This window comes from Neocloeon triangulifer, unplaced genomic scaffold, assembly GCF_031216515.1.
Source record: "Neocloeon triangulifer isolate White Clay Creek 2 clone unplaced genomic scaffold, ASM3121651v1 ptg000014l, whole genome shotgun sequence".
In the NCBI taxonomy this organism is placed as follows: domain Eukaryota; kingdom Metazoa; phylum Arthropoda; class Insecta; order Ephemeroptera; family Baetidae; genus Neocloeon; species Neocloeon triangulifer.
Window position 1 is genome coordinate 17,967,620 of NW_026775556.1, and position 14,880 is coordinate 17,982,499.

At 36.4% G+C, this 14,880-nt stretch overlaps 1 protein-coding gene across 3 annotated transcripts in view; it reads left to right on the plus strand.

Moving 5' to 3' along the window:
* Window positions 1-14,880, plus strand: part of LOC132200328 (leucine-rich repeat-containing protein 24) — a 188,953-nt gene that overhangs the window by 140,483 nt on the left and 33,590 nt on the right. For 2 of the 3 annotated variants that reach the window (XM_059625720.1, XM_059625718.1), the window contains one exon: window positions 14,801-14,850. The gene's annotated coding sequence lies outside the window, so the exon portion shown is untranslated. Of the gene's footprint in view, window positions 1-4,634; window positions 4,751-14,800; window positions 14,851-14,880 lie in introns of all 3 variants that reach the window. The other variant, XM_059625721.1, reaches the window with a different exon arrangement.

Genomic DNA, 14,880 nt, shown 5'->3' on the forward strand with positions numbered 1-14,880 from the left:
CGAGCTGTAGCGCGGTGAATTGCGAGAGATGAATTCATGTGCGAGAGAGAGAAAGAGAGAGAGGCGCTCGAGTGAGAGATACGGACCGAGTCACGACGGCTTCTCTCTCTCTCGTCCTTATACGTCCGTCAGTCTTTCACTCGTCGCACGAGTGACGGACCTCTATGAATAAGCAATGTCTTAAAGTCCGACGGGTTATCTAACGAGGAGGAGAAAAGCAGCGGTGGCGCCGCTCGGTCGTCCATCCGCGATACAATGACGGTGATTATTCTGCAGAGATGACCGCATCTCACGTCTCTCTCTCTCACTTTGCAACAATGACTACTGATGCAGCGCCGTGTTGAGCTGATTGCAAGCGAGGCCGCGCCTTTTGTGTTGAGCGGTATCATTTGAATCAAATGAACTTAGCGTGCATTGTTTTCTGGGAACTGACAAAAGGCGGGTCAATCATATATGCATCTAATTGAGCAGAGGGTTTCCGTTTGATTGAATATTCACAATGGAAAATAAATATCTGATTTGCCTTTGAAATGAACATTTTTAGAAATCGAGCAACTTGGATCAAACAGATATTAATTTCATTACTTATAGTTTCAATCAAAGATGGTCAGCCTAGACTTAATAATAAATTAACCAAACAAAATATTTAATAAAATTAATCTGGTGCATAAGTTGTAAACAAATTTTAAATTAAATTTAACGTTACAAAAAATAACTAAATAAACAAATATGAATAAAATGTCTATATTCTGATAATCTTAAGATTCTATTTAAATTTTATTACTATAAATTTACAATTAATTGTTCTTATTATTAAATTCGTATTTTAAACAAAGAATTGTAAAAACTTGCTTAGTGATTAGAATATTAGAATATTGTACTTTTACTAAATTAATAATAAACCAAGTTGAAGCGTGAGGCAGCGAAAAATCTTAAATAATAAATTATATTTGCAAAATAAAAACATAAAGTACAAAATTTGATTGTTTTAAAAAAGTTTTGAAAGAATTAAACAATTTTTTGGGTGACCTTCATCTCAAAAATAATGTAAAAATAATATTTATTTTTTACTGTATCTTTAAATTAGTTGTTCAAAAATAATTTGCTTTTTGGTGTAAAGAAAGCTGGTTGAAAAATTTGTCTTTTATCAAAGGAAAAACTAGACTATCAGTTTTGGTCACCGTCTCTGCAACTTAAATGATTCATGAACAAGAAAAATTAAAAAGCAAAAACATTTTTAGCACAAAATTGAAAATTTGGTAATGTTTCTTCTCAAAACCGTGTATTTTATGCAAACTCGCACAAGATAAGATTTTCCCCTTAAACAAACGTCCTAAAGTGCTGAAACCCTGTTTTATATTCATCTCGCACCTTTTCCTGCATTCAAATGGGGCAAAAATGAAGCTGTCAGTCTCGACATTAAAAATTAACTTTCTCCCCTGCGCGATCTTTATCGTTTTTCGCAGCCGAGAGAGAAACACTCTGTTACTCTTTTCCACTTATAAACCAAAGACGACAGAGCCTCTTTATGAACTCTGCAGCATCTTCTCGTGTGAAAGAAAAGCAGGGCGCTGGCGTCGCCCGGTCGTATCTTATGTCGTCTAGTTCATGAGTGTTAAGATTGCAAAAAGAAACGGCGGCGGCGGCCCTTGCTCATTCACTCTCTTGTGAACAGCACGAGAAACATCACGTACCGCCGCCTTGTATAAAATAAGCACTGCCGCGAATTCTGTAAATGGAGATACCACCGCCGAAATTTCCTCCGACCCTTTATATATAAAAGGTTCCATTCGAAGAAGAAAAAACTGGCCAGACTCCTTCTTTCTTTCTTTTTTCGCCGCTCCTTCGCTTGCTTTTTTGCATAATGTGCTGATTGTTATCGCTGACGTGCAACGAAATGTATCGACGATCCTCAGTGTATGGAAATTGCGTGATGCTCCCATAGAACATTCTCCAACGAATCGCCAGTTTTATTGTTTTCTCCAAATAGATCTCGGATTATTTATTTATTTTTCTGCCCATAAACGTGCACGCGGGGCTTTGAAAAAAACTGCAGAGATCGATCGCGCCGACAAGAGAAACAAAGCGAGTGCAGCGATCGCCAAAGGGCCCCGAAAAGTTTCTTTTGTGAGCGCGAGACAAAAGTGTCGCGCGTTGTTGAAACGTAATTAGAAATTTCGCGCAGGGCTTGCGCGAGTGCGAAAATTACGCAGCTCCGAGCACTGCTTTCATTGTGTCGCTCCGTGGCCCAGACTGACTTTGGCAGTGCAGAATTTTGAGTGCGAGTTTTTACAAGAACACTTCATTACAAAAATTTCTCAGAAATCATTCGCAATATTTTCAATTTTTAAACCTACTTCATTCTTTTCTTGGTAATTTGATTTTTTAGTCAGCAAAAATTTAAAAAAGCAAAGATTCATGGTTCATATTTCAATAACCAGAGGAGTATTTGAATTTCCCAGATTTTATACATCCGCCGTTTTTGCTAATGTAATGAAATTGATATTTTTTTTTACAAATTATTTAGGTCACTTCAACAAGATGAGATTTTGCATGATATGCTCGATCATGAAATCAAAGAAACAATAATTCAATTTGAACTTCAACGTCTTATTAGAAATTTAAAGCCATGCCTGGAAACGTGGAATTGGAGAAATCTATGTCATACTCATTATTTTTATTTCAACATTTTTTTTATTTATTTATTTATTTATTTATTTATTTTTTTTTTAATAATAATAATATCGATAAATCCTGCAAATGCGTTTGGTACATAAAAATTACACGCAATCAAGGGTTTTTAACAACGTTTTTACAATAATATAAAAAAATGAATTTCTTTTTTGTTTTCCTAAAACATATTAAAATATGAATTTTTTGTTTTTATTTATAAAATTTTTATTTTATTTGTAAAATTAAAAATAATATTTATTGATTTCTATGTAATTATGCATAGCCTCATGCAATGAGTTCATTATGCCACTCTCATTTTGGTCCAAAATATCATATTAAATTTATAAATTAAAAGCTGATTAATGAAATATGTTTTAAAATTAATTTCACTAGATTATTCCTTCCAATCCACACGTTTTTCAACTTCGTTTTGCTATTATTAATTGTTAAATTGAGTAGATATTTTCTTTTAACTGCCGAAAAATTTGTCGATTTAAATTAGTTTCTGTGTCCGACTTAAGAGCTTTTCCACCCTTTTCTTTGTTCAAAGTTGATACACTCTCAATTATGTTTTCACGGCAGCTTTTAATTCCAACCCTTTCTCATTCACTACCGTGCCAGATGATAAAGCGCTCCTTTTAAAGAGCATCAAAAATTAATGCACACAGCAGGAGGCGTTTGGCTAATTTAGGCATGCCCGAAGCGCAGCTGATGCGAATTCGCACACAACTCTCGTCGAAAAAGCACCCGACGAGAACAGAAGGGAGGGGGACGGTGTCAATTTTCTGGTCCTTGCGATTCAATTAACGCCCTCGCTGCTAAAGGGGCTGCCTGCTCGGCTGCCTCTATGCAAAACGAGATGGAAGTTGAGCCAGATAAGCGTATGCACCGACACGAGGAGGAGAAGTTGCGAGAGCGAGACCAACTTGCGAGCAGGACCCTCTTCAAACCGGCGACCCCAAAGAATTCACAGAGAAGAGTGAAGAGAGGCTCTGCCGAATCCACCTGGAATTCGCTGCCACTTGCAGCGCCAAAGTGCAGAACGTGCTGGGGTTAAAAATAAAAGAAGAAGGCGAGAAACAGGACGGAAAATTGAATTTTTAATTTAATAATGAAGAATTTTGCGGATGGGGGTGGGAATGTATTTCAAATTAGAGGGTCTGCCATCTTCCAAAATGCAAATAAAATAATTATATCAAATAATGGTGGATTTTTGTTTGAAGATTCAAATTACTTTTGTTGGAGTTAATTACTTTGCAAGTTTCTTTAATTGGCAGGCAGTAAAATCATTCCAAATGTTGCTTAAAATCAGAAAATCTCATTAGCCCTACCAATTTTGACGGAAAATATATTTTATAATTAACTATTTTCCAATTGTGATTTTTTTATGAAAGTCCAGAACCTTTAATCTGAATTTGCATTTTATATTTTTGATTATATTTTCGATCAAGGCCTGTTTACATCTAGGGTGGCTCCAGATTAATCTTGTGTTTCCTGGCGAAGTAACGCATTTTCCAAAACTAATTTCGGCAAGGGAGAGAGGGACGAATTGTTGTTCCTCTCGGGGCAGGAAATCTGCAAGCGAATGGCTCAATCTGGGTGCGTGATGCTGTTTTATTGGGGGAGTTATATAGTTGGCCGTTTCTGTTGCTATACAAGTTTTACTACCGCGATTGCCGCGTTATTAAACTGCTGCCCGCGCCGCCGATTTATGAATAATCTACGCGTTGTTTCGCGTTTTACTGCTCATCCGACGCGTCGTTTCGACTTGATTAAACGAACCAACTTTAATCCTGTATATGCGAAATAATTATTCTTTGGTATTTATTTTTATCTCGGTCGTAAAGTCATGCGCAATCTCTTTCAAAGTGGGTTAGTCACTGTAATTGCTTGAAACTTTTTTCCTCGAAGGCGTAGATAAAAACTGTTGACTAATTATTTCTCTCTTTTTTCTGTTTCAGGTGAGTGTTGTTTGTCGGCAAACATCCTGGTCACGCTGGAAGTGCGTTGCCGCAAGCGGTGTCGTATTTCACTTTCTTTCAACTAAATGGCGCACTTTTATTGCTTCACGAGTCAGGTCAGATTTACACCTTTTAATTGAAAAAAATAATTACAACTCATGGATAAAAAAAGATCAAAAAAATATTCAGAGAACCACAGAGATCAGATATAGAGGTCCATTTGCATATTAATTAAAATGTTTTTAAATTCTCAACAAACATGATATATAGATTGCAAAAGTAAAATTATTATTTATCTTCTATACAGGGTGATTTTTCAAGTTATGAATCAAGGACAAACTGTACAATTTGGAAATGATTTCGAAAACTATTTCATTGAAATCTTGTTCAACTTCATCTTTTAAAAAAAGCAAAGGAAGCAATTGTTTCCAAATCAATAAAATTTATATTCATTTTATCAAAACTTTGAATATTAAAAGAGAAGCAAATTTTATCTCTAAACTTATTTTTTTCTGGTTAAAAGCAGTAAAAAAAATTATGCTGTGAACGAATAACGAATTAATTCGGTGCCTAATTACTGATCAAAGCTCAAACATGAATATTACATCCTTTGCAAATTTATCCGCCTCGTTATTATATCTGCTACATGATTAATTTCCTAATTACCAAGTTTCAATCTGCATTAAAGTTTGACTCGCGATTTCATTATATTTTCCCATCAAAAACAAACGTGAGATAAACTCGCTCAATTTAGGTCAGTGATTAATTAGCAAAATTCTCTGCATCAATCTGCAATGACGGACGGGCCGCGGGTGCCGAGCGGCAAACTTTGTGCATGCAAACACGGCATGTATGTTTGCACCCCGCCGTGCACCAGCATGTGCAAACAGGGCTGCCGGGCTTTATACACCCTCGTTTCAGTGTTGGAAATTCGATTGTTGTCTGTCGGGACGTCGCCTAATTGAGATTGACGCCCGTGCTGCACGGAAAACGGACACAAGCGCAAAACGAAAAAGTAAAAAAGAAAAAATCTGATCCGGGCGTGCGCTATCACGGCTGGAATTAAACACTCCATCCCTTTGATCCGCGCAGACTGGTGAATGAACCCGCCAGTCTGAGATGTAATACATCATAAAAACAAACACGCTCTTGAGCAGCTTTTCCATCATACGAAAGAAGGCTCAATGGCCATTTCATTTTATTTCCGCCGCCCCCGTCTATATAAGCATATAAAAGATGGTTGTCGGATTCTGAGCTGGACCAACATAAAAGAGGCACAAGTTCATTTCACAGTTGGCAGACACTGCACGTCATATTCCAGTCAGGGCTTTGAACTTGAAGAAATGAGCTGCTTCCCCCTGTGGGTTTAATTTCTTCTCTTTCTCATCCACAGGGGTGCACATCTCTAGAAATAATTCTTCCATTCGATTTGGCGAGAGCGAGTCTTTTAAAAACGATCTGCGGAAATCTAATTAATGTGTCTCGGGAGATTTCTCTTAACTTCATTGCCTCTCATTTTTTTCGAGTGCTTTTCCTTGTATATATTCTGTACCTTTTTCAGGCCAGTAAATGTTTTATGTATTCGGCGGGCGACTGCATTAGGAAATGAGCTGCTCGGGTGGAATCATTGCAGCCCCCAGAGTCCGCTTTATAGATTTGGCAAGAAAGAGAAAATAATTCCGTCCGGCTCTATCTCTGTTCGCGGAAAATGGCAAAGAAAGGGAGGTTGTTATTGAATGGGTTGGGAAAACGGTCAGTTTGTCTGTTGCTGCTTGGAGAAGAGTTGCTGCGAGAGAAAGGAATAAAAGCACAGGAAATAAAGTGATTTTATACTTATCGACAGTGGACAGAAGGGCTGCTTGGGAGAAAAATTGCGGCCGCGAGCACACACAGCAAGGCCGTTTGTGTTGTCATCACAACGGAGCAGAGCAAAATAATTGGATTCGCAACCTGTTCAACGAAATGATTTTTCGCGAAATAAAAATGGAAAATTGTTATATGGCAAAAGGCGTTTATCGCAGTAGATAGTTCTATATATTGGTGTGCCAATTGAATATCAAAATTGGGAAAACATGAACTTTTTTATAAATTATGCTCTCAAAAAACAACAATGATTTAGAATTTCGTCATTTTTTCGGCCATGAAATGTGAAATAATACGTTTTCAAACAGATTGTTTTTTGTTGACCAATATTGTGGTACAAAATATACATGTGAGATTCGTAAAAAAGGGACTCTCTTTATGATTTTAATTTTGTTTATATGCGTACGTACAATAATTGATGTGAAAAACCTTTCAGAGCTAAAATTTAAGATTTGTTTTATTTTTCTTTCACTACTTTCTTTTGTTATGGAAAAACAACTGCTACCCCGATTATTTTTTCTCAGGGTTGAAACGTGACCTTTGCCTCAACACACTGAATTTGAAGAAAAGCCTGTTTCCTGAATGCAAAAAATCTCCGCAAGCTATCACATAGTAACTGCTGCTTTATTGAATCAACCTGACTGTGCTTGACGGCATGCAAAAAAATTTAAATTAACGTAATATCCTTTTTACTGGGGATTTGATGAGAGTCAATAAGAATCTAAGTTCAATTATGACTCTGGGAATTGATTTAAAGAGCCAAGAATTACCTAAAAATGTGCATATAATTGAACTTGATAATTTCTAATATGAATAAATTAATTAAAGCCACGCTTTATAGATCAAGCAAGATCTTGCGGTTCCTCTTCGGATCAAACGCTGCTTGGACGGTGAGGCGCGGCGCAGTTTCTGCCGCTTTTAGCCAACAAGCTGCGGCTGATTGATATCAAGTAATTAAAGCGAATGTTTGAGAGAGGTTCAAAGTTGCGCGCGCGAGCGCCTACACGTTGATTAAGTAAGAGAGGTTGCAATTAATTGGAAGTCGCCCGGCAGCCTCGCCTCCATAACACGGTGTATGAACGCCAAGTGTACATTATATTTGTAACAACCACGGCGCGCATAAATTCAGAAATTAGTAATTACTTATTACCTGGTGCCGCCGTGAGGTATGCTGCACGATATTGGCTGCAAAACAAATTAATTATCGCGTTCCGCCGCCGGCCCTTTTATTATTAACTTAAATTATTTATACAGGCGCCAACTTCAAGCAGGTCGCAAACAAGATGAAAGAGAAACAAAAAGGCGCTCGATAAACGCTAGAATAATTTGATTAATTTCTCAGATATTTAATTTTAAAATGCTCAAAATTTTGGCTGTTAATTATCAATCAAATCTGCTATTGCAAGCTTTTGGAATTTTGTTAAGTAAACCTTTTGGAATTTGAGTCAAAACAAAAGCAAACGCAGCATAGTGGAAATTTTCAAGAGGCAATTTCCAGGGGTGGCGTTGGATATAAATTCAGTCGAGTTGAATTTAATTTATTCGGTCTCGAATCTGATTCCAGCAGCCTCTTGTATATATTTCTTATTTTTAATTCTTTAAAGGGTGCGTCTTTTTCTTCTTGAGGGGTGAATTTATTTCACTCGGCTCTTAAATTTCGAGCATGCGAAGGCGTGAATTTTTATTATTACGACTAGCGAGCAGCGCCTTCCTCTTTTATAAACTCGGCACGGCCAAGATAAAAGAAGGAAATGAAGAATAAATATTTATTATTGCTCCCAGTTGCCAGCGCGGAGCTTAGCCGCGAGGAGATCAATTCTCGCACGATGTGTTTTGTGTTTTTAGTTTTCACCAAGCTGCTTTTTACCATGAGCATTTGAACACACGCGAGCGTTGTGGCAACATCACAATTCGGTTTTATCACCTCGGCAAAAAAAAAACTCGAGCAGCTTGTTGCCCCCTTCCTCTGATAACGCATGCAAAATAAATACAACACAATTTTCCACCACGCACCGCCCTCTTTGGAAGCGGAGAAATATGTGAACGACGCGCATGCAAAATGCATTAAGATTAAAAACGATAAATTTTCGTTAGCCGACCCAGAAATGGAAAGTTATATTTTGCATTTTCTCGCCGCTTCGGGAGCGGCAGGGGAACGATTTGATATCATCATCATCTCTTCTGACGCCCGGTTTTGCATTTCTCTCATTCTGGATTAATGAAGAAGTGACGCCGGAGGAGAGTGGAAAAGTTTGGCAAAGGAATTAAAAGCCGCGTGAATTTCGCGAGCGGATTTATTTTCAATTTTATCGGCGTAGCAGGAGGGATAAGGGAATTAGAGCCAAGGGTTGAATTGCGACGAGAAAGAGTGAGCAGCTCTCAAAAACCACTCGAGAGCTTCAGAGAGAGAATTCACTTAATACATTTTATTCGCTCGCAATTCAAATGTTGTACGAAATGAAACGCAAGACATCTTGAATTCAGTAGTTCTCATCTCTCTCCTTAAGTGGAATTAATTTTGTTTCGATTTTTGAATTTAAAGGTTTAAATTTAAGTTTTTATTTGTGAAATCTCTTGGCATACAACAGAAAATCAACGAGGCTCAAGTTATGCAGAAAGATAGGAAATATCTCAATTTACTTTAAAAAATTATTTGCTTGTCACTATAACTAATTATGCATATTTACCAAATTCTTTGCTTTCATTCTTGCCCTATTGCCCAATAATTCAATGTTTCCCTTCAAACAATTGATTTTTATGTTCAATAATTATGCAAATATGCGTTATGAAAAATGTGAAATACTTTTGAACTTTTAATTAAGGAGGTAATATAATGAATTTAATTTAAAATGAAATATTTTATAAAATTTTTTTATTTTTTGAATTTTCTTATTAACATTTTGAGATAAATTACTTGAATTGTTACAATTAATTTTGGCTGACAAAGAAACTTTCCTTCCTAAACTAATTTCCAACACATTTGCCTCCCAAGAATCCGAATCATTTTCTCGAATTGACTGTACCTGCTGCTGAGAAAATAAATGCCTATGTAGCGATGCCTTTATAGGAACGAAAATCCAATTACCCGCAGCGTGTCCTCTCTCTCGTAAAGGACCTTATTTTATTTGCATCAACTGCGCGCACGTGCTCATTTTAATAAGAGGAGCGATGGCACTTTCTTGCCTGGGCGATGCCGACGAGAAGTCAATAAAGAAGTCGCTCCACTCACTCACCTGCGCGCCTCTCCGAAGCAATTACACCCGCGACTCCATAATTCACACCGCGAGCGCAAATTATTGCCCTTTAGAGTGGAAATTATTCATGTCTGTCGGTGCGACTGCAATTCCACTGGATAAATAAATTAAAAACAAAGGAAAGGCACATAATAAGAATATATCTAAAACTCTCGCGGGATCCGGAGCGCGCAATTCACAATTTAATTTGAGGCGAAAACCCGAGAGGATCGATGCAGAAGCCACAAGCATTATTTTCCTCCTCTCGAGCCAAACCGTAGTATTGGTTTGCGGAAAAATTGACCCCAGACCGACGTGCCTCTGGGAGGAAATGAACGTAAAAAAATTGCCGCTAGAAAGGAAACTGTACAAATGCCGGCGTCTCCGATGAATGGCGAAAAAGCGGCAAATTATTTTATGAAAGAGACTCCTTCTTCTTCTTGCACTGCCTGCTTCAAAGGGCCAAATTTATTCGCTCTTTGGCCCTGCGTGTGCAATTGGCTGCCGAGAAACCCGCCGTATAAAGGACGCGAAAAATTAAATTTGCCTGTGCGCGGCGCCGTCGTAAAAATTTCGCACAATAAAAGAGCGAGAGAGAGAGACAGGAATGGTGCGTGCATGAAAATTTTATAATTCTATTTATTAAGCGTAATAATTTGGCTTTAATGTGCGCGCGTGTGAGTGCGCGAAATACCAGCCAGACTTTAAACTAACTCGCCTTCCTATTAAAACAACGCCCAGGTTCGGGATTTTACGGCCTGAAAATTTACGGAACAATAAAAAAAGAGAGACAATTAAACACCAGACCCTTTTTCTTTTATAAATTCGCGCCTCACGTGGGAAACCGCTCACGTGAATTTGAATTGAATAGGCATAGCGATTTGCAAAAAAGAAATAGTTTTATTTTTAAACTCAGCTGTATATTTTAATTTTAAATTGAAGTTAAGTAAAAAATTTCCAGTTTATAATATTTTCCAGTGATTTTATGATATTAAATGTTAATTATTGTATTTTAACTTATATATTTATATTATTTGACTCATTTGCATTATTTAAGGCAATACAAGTGTATATTATTGTAACAAAGTTTATCTTTTTAAAAATAAATAAATAATATCAATTAACATTCACTACATTATAGTTATATCTTTCAAGTAAAATCAAAACTTATCGGTTAATAAGAAGAAGTGCCTGGCATGTCTTATTGAATCTATTAAAATAACATTTTTAATTTCGCTGTTACCAATAAATTTTAACAATATTGGGGCAGATATAATATAAATATACTGCGTATAATAAATTATATACTGACTTTAATATCAAATATATAATTATATTATTGTTGTCATTTAAATAATAATTGTTTTTATTTAATACAAACATGTAATTGATGTTTTGTTTGTTTCAGTAGATGATTATGTCCAGTTTCAAGTTAAATATTGTATCAATATCATTACATTTTTTCGTCATCTCAAAGACTCATGACTCATATTGTATTTCACTTGGATATTTTTGTAGTTAACTTTAACCACGCCCAATCTGCTGTGTCACCAGCTAGCACCGTTTTTCTGCATTCAAACAAATTTTCTATTAAATACTCTATACTTAATTCCTGTCTTGCTGAGCATTCGCAATTTGAATTTTTTTCTAAACGCTGCACTTCTGCAATTTGCAATGAAAAGCCCTCCATACTTTGGCACTTCGGAGTTTTCTTAAGTCGTGCATGGCTGGTTGACGCGCGAATAATTGCTCGCATCGTTAGTCGCGCGCGCTGCATTGTCGGGGGCAGAGAAGAAGAGGCGCGCCCTCGAGAAATGTGTCAACAAGGCCGGGAACAAAGCCGCAACACGGAATTCGCAAGAAAACTAACTGCTCTCGACTTGCGCTGCTGCAATTAATTACCGCGGCGCACTCTTGATGTGACACGTTTTTTTGCTTTTGTCCAACGGGAAAAAAATTCGCACAAAACGCGACGTGCACGAGACCCTGCTGGCAATCGACTCCGCTGAGTGGAAGTTTTCCGGCAGACCGAGCGGAAATTCCGACTGGAGAGGAAAAGTTTGTATGTTAATTTCAGCGAACGCTTTCGAAATAAATGATTAATTCATTCGGCCGCCGCCGCCGCTTGGCCGGGCGGGCGAGTCGTGCGTGATTATCTCGAGAATAAACAGAGGCAGTTGCACGCCGTCGTAAACATAAACTTATGCAGATTGGGCGCTGCCTGAGAGATTCAGTGACCGCGAAAACCGCCGCCCAAACACCCAAGCAGTTTCTTTTCGGGAAAGGTAAACTACGTTTGATTAACATCTCAGTTTAATTCAGAGCGCAGGAAATAAAGCAGAAATAGAGCTGCTTTTAAAATGTAAATGATATTAAAAATTTTAAATGATGAATTTCCACGCTTAAATATTGAAATAGCAAAAACAAAAAATAATGTAATTTTAATTGCTACTGAAAAAAATCTGAACATTTCCTTTTAGTCATTTTTTGCCCAATATCATCAAAAGGAAACATATATATCATTTCTGCAATTTAAGCTAAAAATCTATGTACCTCAACAGACGAAATTTAATGAATTAAATATATTTTAATTAAAAAGCGATTTTACGTGGATTAATAAAATTGTGCGAGAAAGGAAAAAGGAGTTTTTGTGTTCAGACTTTTAATGAAAAATTAGAACTTTCAATTAAAAATAAATTCTCTGCCAGCAGAAAAATTTTGTACCCTCAGAAAACTTCAACTCCTTAATTTAGGTCAAATGGAAGTACAAGGGTCGAGATTAATTTCGCCTAATTCTAATGCAAAATTTTGAAGAAGGATATTATACGAAAATTTGAATTTTAGTCAAATTGTTTCTGCAATTTCAAACATTGAAATTTACTTTTATGAGTAATTGTTGAAAAATATGGAAATTATTTCTATTTTTTTTTGCAACCAATTGCATATACATAATGAAATTTTAAATAAACTATAATTATACACTCCTGTTATTACAGAACAACTTTAATTTATCCAAAGTCTATAATTATTCATCTACCACAATCGACTTTTTCGTTATTTTGAAATCTTTGCGTTTCTCAACAATTGAATTAATATTTGACTTTGAAAAGATTTTCAATCATTATTTGGCATGATGTCATAATCACCACTTTTCAATTCCCAAAGTAAGGTTGAATTTTATTGAATTCATCCTTGCTCGTTTAAGTGAAATCGAGACGGAATTGATGCGCAGTAAAACTTTGCGATTCGTCGCGTAAACAAAACGAGAGACTGAACACCAAACTCGTATAAACAAACGCGTTGAATATTAAAGAGCGTCTAGATCGAATTAAAATTCCGCCAGAGAGCACGTTAGCTTTCGTACCAGACTTTTCCCTATTTATTTATTTTAACGTCGAGCCCCAAGAGCTAAATTTGTGCGAATTTATTTCGCTCCATTTTAATTAAAATTTTGCGCCCCAGTTGGTCGGCGCTCTCTTTCTGCACCTTTCTGCAGCGGCTTAATCCGGCACACACACTCACAGGCTAATTATTAAATATTCATATGCATACGTAATGCGACCGCGTGGCGCGTAATTTAATTATTGCGCAATTAATAATCGCATTTTGCATCGACCGAGTAAGCGACGGGTCGTGCATGCGGTTTGCAGGCTCGCAAGAGCAAGGGTGTTAATTCTTGGCGCAGTTTGCGAATATGGAAACACTTTAGCTAACTGCGGCTCTTGAGATTCATATGGTGATACGAAAATGGGATGGCGTAAAATTATAAATTAGGATGCTACACATTAAATTTGCAATGTTGTAGAACATTAAACATCTTGAAAAAGAAATTTATCCGTATTTTAATAAGATTACTTGTTTATTAAGTGCATAAGTGTGTATACGTTATTTACAAAAATAAAAAAAATAAAATCGAAGTGCCCTGTAATTGTTATTTTGAAAGATTGAAATCTTAAATGTCTTAAATGACAATACTGTGAACACATTCATTTATGAAAATTTGTGGATTATTTAAGACTTTTATTTCAAATTAATTTAATTACTTCATTTATCTTAAATTCTGTACATTTATACTTTCCTTATCCCTTGGCTCACAAAAAAAATGTTGAAATTAAACGGATGCTCATTGTCACTCGACTTAAATATAATTTAAATTCATCACTTTTGTTTCAAAAAAACTGGGATTGAAATAATTTGATTTGCAAACACTTTTCAGTTAAAATTTGGAAACTTTTTAACTCGTAGACGGATTAATCTTTTTTTACTATCATATAGATATTTGTAATTTTCTCAAAGTTCACAATTCAAGAATTAAATTCAATCATTTTAAAATGAAAAATCTTTTATTTCTCACTTGGATTTTTAGAAATAATTGAATCACCACTTAAAATATTTCTACTAAAACAGTATAAACAAACTTGATCAGATGAAGTAATTTTTTTTTTCCAATTGATGTCTTGAGTTTGTAATTTGGTGAAACAATGGGCTCTTGTTAAAGCAGTTTGATTGACTTTTATCTTTCCTTTTAGCTCACGAGCACGAATTTAATATGCCATCAAGAAGCACAAAAACTCCAATTAATCCGATCAAATATTCCGAATCCTCTTTGGAGAAAATTAAAACACAAATCCGGTTTTTCTGTTCTGTGCATTTTATTCCGCCTTTGTTGAAAGCGATCCTTCGACGGATAGATACATCTGCAGGAGGGCGTAACAATACATAAAGAAAGCCTCTCGAATTTCCTTAAACGTCTGCCTGCCTCCTCGGCAGCAATTATTTATTTGGTGGAATGAAATAGAAAGAAGGAGGAAATCCTCTGCTTTCTCCGCCTTGCCTTGTTACGGGGGTTGAAAAATTTATGCTCTTTTAACTTTGGAGGAAAGGTTCGGCACATTGACGTCCCCCTTTTCCTTTCCTTTAAATAATCCAGCAGATTATTTTGCAATCGCATTAAGAAACCTTCCTTCCTTCCCTCCCTCCCTTTCTCTCTCTGCATTATTTCTTATAGTCATTAGTTAAGAATCTCTCCTGCTCGTTATTTAAATTGCCTTTCTCTCTGTTCTGTTGCAGATAGCATAAATTCAGCGGCAGTTCGGTGCTGGACGTCAAAAATCGCAAATGTAAGTATAATAACGATAACTCATGTGCGC